We start from the raw sequence: 6,197 nt of genomic DNA, 5'->3' as shown, positions 1-6,197 counted from the left end.
TTTTAATGATTTAAAGTTAATTTGCACAAATATCATCAACAATATTTTTGGTGCAAAATTATTTTGTATCAGTCTTTCCTTAAAGACTTAAACATAACACAAGGACATGTGACTAGTTGTGGTCAGTGTGTGTTAAGAAGAGCCACTGTGCAGTATACACTGTGTTTTACGTGGCTATCATTCATGTGGAATGGATTCAGCGCAGTAGATAAATAATGAATTTCTTAAGTGACAGATATCGTGATGTATCGCGGATGAAATTTCCCGCAATGTATTGATTATCACTGTATCGTCGTAACGTGATATCATCATTATCGCGGGCAAAAATATCGTGATGTATCAAATCGTGAGGTACCTGGCGACACCCAGCCCTAATCTCCACTGTAAACACTGTCTTGTTGACAGTGTCGGAAAAGTTCCACGCAATGCATTGTGGGATGTGGAGTCCTGTAGATGGATGCATAAAAGTGTTTTTACTGCATCCTTCCTTCCAAAGTGACTTCCCAACTATTTCCTGGTGTTGGCACAGACTGAAAGTTGCATCACAAACAATGGCTGATGTTTATTCAAGTTTACACAGAAAGATCCCAATACGACCGAAATTGAATGTCTTGTGGCGTGAGGTGATATCACGGGGAGTACCGGGAACAAACTACAACAAAGATGGTGTCAAAAGAATCACTGACCTTGTCTGCAAAGAAATCACAGTAAGAATGAAGGAAATGCACTATATTGCATCCGTCTACACGACTCCACATCCCACAATGCAATGTGCAAAACTTTTTTTACAATGTCAATAAGAGTGTGTTTATAGTGAAATTGGTGAAAGACAAAAATAAACTTTCGAGTGCCAATTTCAACCTTTTACATCTTTTTTTTTTTTTTCGAGCACATAATCTTCTATTTATTGATCTATGAGGCCTGTCCTTTTCTGTTAAAAAAAAATGTCATCTCAGATAGTTAAAGCAAGCTCATTATGATCTATGGCAGCCAACCCCAATTAGTGGCTCCCGGGCCAAATCCAGACCGCTGGGACCATGTCTAGCCCGCACCGACACTGACACTACTTCACAAACCCATCATTAAATGGAAAAAAGTAGTCATGCACTGAAAATGTGGGCACCAAAACTTTTTGGCCGAAAAAGCACTTTTTGTGCCATTTCCAGTGAGACAGACTCCAGGAACAGAGTACACTGTAATAAAGCAGAGAAGCTGCTATTCATCAACAACTTCAATTCAATTTGTGTTTTAATGAGAGAACATATTATTTGATTATCTTTCAGCAAACCACGTATAGGTCATAGGCCTGTATATTATTATTTCATGAGTACATGGGGTCAAGTTAAACAAGTGTTTTATTTTGTATTTTATTTTATATTGTGCATTGTTGGAATGTCAGTACTAAATACATATTTTCATTACATTTTTAATTGATTTATTCTTTGAAGTATTAATATTATTTTTATACAATATTAATGCTTTCCCTCGCAACCCTGATAAATGGGAATTAGTGGGTTTGAAGATGAATGGATGGATGGATTAATGCTTTCATTTTAGTGAGGTTAGTACACATTCATAGCCATAAAAGCAATGGTACTAATAATTGGCAAAAAAATTTTCTTCTGTGTTTCGGTTTTCGGCCTTGGTTTTCTCATTTTCGGCCAAGTATTTTAATTCCGGTGCATCCCTAAATAACAATAATAGCACTAATGATTGTGGAAACAACATCCGTACATATAACAATGCTTACAAGCAAATGGGAAAAAACAGACAATTTGGACCTTGACTTCGCAATCCTGACATAATATGGCCCCCGGGCAAAAGTCATTGGGGAACCCTGGCATATAGTATCGTATCGTGCACTGAGTGTATCGTCTCACCCCTAGTAGACAGCAATCAGTGACCAGGGGTGGAGCTTGACAGGTGTCCAGGTTAGCACTGAGGGCACCTCAGGTGAGAAACGGATCACTGCACATTGGGGTGAAATGTGGGAAATCAAATTAAAGTAAATATTGGTCAAATGTTTTATGTGATTTAAGAGAACACATCATCCTGATGTATGTTTAAGGCTCTACAACTGAAAGAAGAGATTTAGTCTTCCTGTTAGAAAGGCTGAAAATGGTCCTACCAAGAGCAGGAATCTATACTGGATCAAAGGTTTAGGGAAGGGACAAACTCAGCTATATAAATCTATATAGATTCATCTTGCTGCTTAAATATTATAATCTGATGGTTTAAGAAGTTCTTAAATAAAATAATCTATTTTAGTGTAGGACTGGATGTGTGGATTCCTTTACGGCTGATTCAACGCTTCCTGAGCACAAACACTTCATTAGAGTTTCTGCAATGCCTTTTACCATCTGAGAACACTTTGAATCATTTATTCATCTATCATCAATACATTTACATCAGATGGGATGCAGCACACACCATATAAACTTTATAAACATTATTTTATATATATATATATATATATATATATATATAGGACATTAAATTAAAAATAGAACAATTGAAACAGCTTGTCTGTCATTCTCCATTCACCTCTTTGGATTTTTCTCTGGACCCTTTGGTTTACTTTTTGTATTTCTAACCTGTTGTTTATAGGTAAGTTCTGCTGAAACTAAACTTCTGAATAACCTTACCTTGAACATGAGCTCATGTGTGTGCCGCTTTGTGTTTTTTAGCACTCTGGCGCCCTCATATGGATAATAGCATTTAATGTAGCTTATACAGTAGCCTAATATTATTTTAACAGGTTAACGTTGAGGTTAGAAAAAAAAGTTAGGAATATATGTGAATATCTAACTAATAGCTTTCATTAACCATGTAAAAGAGGTCAACAACAAAATATATCAGTACTTCAAAGATTAGCTTTCTGAAACGGTGGATGTAGTTTTTTGCTCTTAAACTAAACTTGTTATTTATTTGTTGTGTTGTTCCATACAGTATTTACAATTAACTAGTATCAAAGCAGTTTACATTATTAGTCATATCAAGCCAATCACACACATTCATAAACCACGGGCCTTTAACTAGAGTTCATTTCTTGTTTGAGGGCAGCTTGGGGTTCAGACACTTGAACACAGTGACATTGTTGGAAATCAATCTACCAACCTCTTCATCCTACAGAGAACTGATTTATCAACACATCTGTCTTTTCATACAATAGAGTTAACAACGGAAGCTGCAAAGGCCAAAACCCAGTCCAAACTGGATCTTCCCACTTTGAGTCAAGCTTGCCAACCTTCACCTGTAGATATTGTTTTTTTCTACTACTGACCACATTTCAAGGTAAACCAAATAAAATCCAACCACCTCACTAACTAAAGCATGTTTTTTAACCAGTAAGCTTCCCTTTATTGCCACGTCAGTCAGAATCCCATTCTATGGGTCAGACATAAGAAAACAAAACATCCTGATCCAGCATGGAAATATGGCAACAAATCATCCGGTTACGTCAAAAAAAATTCCCCCTATTCTCTGAGGTGAACCTCCCTTTCCTTCCAGGATAGATCTGTGCTGTGGCTGGCCACGCATTTCAGCAGCGTTTTCCTGAACTTGTACCCTCCCCAGTCCATTGTCTACAGCCTGATAATAGACAGAATGCAATTCATCATTAACCAAGGTGGGATTCTTCATTAAAAAGTTTACATTAACTCAAAGCTCCACATTACTTTGGTCAACAATCTGGATGCTGTGACTTAAAACTATGCCACCACTAACTGAACCTTAAAACGCAACAAGAAGCTAAGTCTAATCTTCCTTCCGTCCGTTTTCCAAACCTCTTAAGAAACACGGGGTCTGCTTGTGTCTTGACACAAATATCATGAACAAAAATATCATCAAACACTTAAAAAAATCACTTAAAACACATATTGTGCACCCAAGATGATAAAAATTTAAATAACACTAACTATTTTAGCTTAGATTCATGCTAAATCTTAAAACTGAGTACAGGATTTGGTTCATTCCCTTCAAATGAGTCATAACTGGAGATCCTTACAAGAATTCACTGGATGCAGGACATCAGTCTATTGAAGCCGAGACATAAAGACAATAAAAAAAAAAAAAATACTCCGACAGATAATTTATAAACTCAGATGAGCAGCATAACCTGGATTTATGGTAGAATCCTGTGTGCAGCTGACTGCTTAGGGAGAACATGCAATCTCCACACAGAAAGGCTCAGAACAGCTAGCCTGTCAAACACCAATTGATACAGTAGATCCAAATGGGCACTCCTGTTTTTTTTCCCAAAAATCGCGATAAAATGCGCATTCTGGATTCGATCGGAAAGAAACTTGGTGGGGTAATGGAGGACCCAACCCAACATAACTGAGTCAAATTGCATAAGGATCGGTCAATCATGAAACGAGATGTGAATTTTAACATTTTCACCAATGGTGAGAGTTAGGGGTTTTTCAATCCGTTGAGTATTTTTGACGTAATCCTGCTAACAGGGAAACAAATATATAAACTTAGGTGAGCATATGACCTCCATGGCGAGGATAATAAATGATGTCACAGAGGTCAGGATGTCTAACTCTAGCCTCCAAAGCTCCGTTAATGAGTAGCTATTGGTGAAAAGTTTGGTTGACCTGCGTTTGAACTTGGTTCTAAACTAACAATTTGGCACAAACACAAAGTCAACGAGAAGCAGAAGCTTGCTCACTTTAAAAATTCGGTTTTATATTTTTAATGTTCTGCTTCTGCTATATAGGATATAGGATTTACCAGTGTCACCGCTAAAGATTCTGAAAAGGAGAGGTTTGCTTACAATCACAAGCACAAAGACATGTATTTTTTTGTTGGAATCATACCCTACTAGAAAAAAAGTCAAACTCTTTGTAGTGACTGCCTATTAATAAATGATATTCATGACAACATATTTATTTCTTGTATTTTCAAGAACTTTTATTCAAAAAAAAAAATAAAAAAACATTATCCATATCATGTTTGTGCCTAAAATAAAAAAAAGCATACAAAAACTATAGTGTGGTGAGTTATCTGCTCCAAGACAAACATACCACAACTTATCAGTGTTTGTCTTCACATGTATCAATTAAACCCGGTCACCTCTTCTGATCCCCATGCGGCCCAAGCCACAGAGACATTCTCAGTCTATATGTAGACTGTTACACGCGATAAGGTAATTCTGCTTTAGTTAAGCAAAAACACTGTATTGAAACCATTATTGACGATAAAAGCATTACTAAAACTATTAAAAGATCGCAGGGTGCATATTTACAACTAGAGAAAATGTTTTTCTGATGGAAAATTTAGAGAAAAAATACCAACAAACAGGCAACTAATTGGAAGACTATGATTTGTAAGAGGATATCCACATTTTTATTTTTTTTTAAGGAAGCTTTAGCTTTCTGATTCAAACTGGAATTAGGAACCATACTGAATTTAAAGGGGAATGTTAACACAACAATTGATATCTTTTGATTCATTGATAAAATTTTGAAAATGGCTTGTTTTTAAGCATGCAATTCGCCATTTTCTTTCTTTCTTGTGTGTGAGAGGTTGGGGCGAACATCATTCTGTGTGTCCTTAAACAACCATGACCAGTAACAAGCACGCTTCAACAAGTGCAAAGAAAAACTGGTCTTCAGTGATTTAATGAGCCATTTGCAGTTGGCTGAACTGGCGTCAGGTTGTAAATAGACCTCAGAGTTTAGTTACTCTTTAAGAATGATCGCAGTGATTGAACAAAAATCTGTTGGTGTTTCAACTGGTAAGAGTGTAAACACCTAAAAAATGAAATGATGGTTAACTTGCAGGCGATAACAATGCAATGGAAGATATTAAAGGGGGAAATCATGACGCAAATGCATTATAGAGTCACAATGTTGTGGAATGTAAAATCTGCCCCCAAGTTGTGTAGAAGAGTAAAATGAAACAAAGTAGTAAGTAGAGACTATATGGTGCCAATATGCGTGAATAACATGAGATTAAGTTAAAGCTGATATTCAGAGTTTCTGAGAAACGTCTCGATGTCCCGCCCTAAACAGCCTCACTTCCTCCTCTTGCCTCTCCCAATCTACCAGAAGCCACGCCTCTACTTTAATGTACGTGCATCGCGAAACATAACTAAGTCGCATTGCTATAGGTCTATAGGTCAGGTAAGAGCCAAAATCATACTTACCTGTTTGCTGTTGTGACGAACGGCCTTGTTTCCGTGCACAGTT

The sequence above is a fragment of the Gouania willdenowi genome, chromosome 1, assembly GCF_900634775.1.
Source record: "Gouania willdenowi chromosome 1, fGouWil2.1, whole genome shotgun sequence".
NCBI lineage: Eukaryota > Metazoa > Chordata > Actinopteri > Blenniiformes > Gobiesocidae > Gouania > Gouania willdenowi.
Note: the sequence above shows the minus strand (reverse complement) of the source record.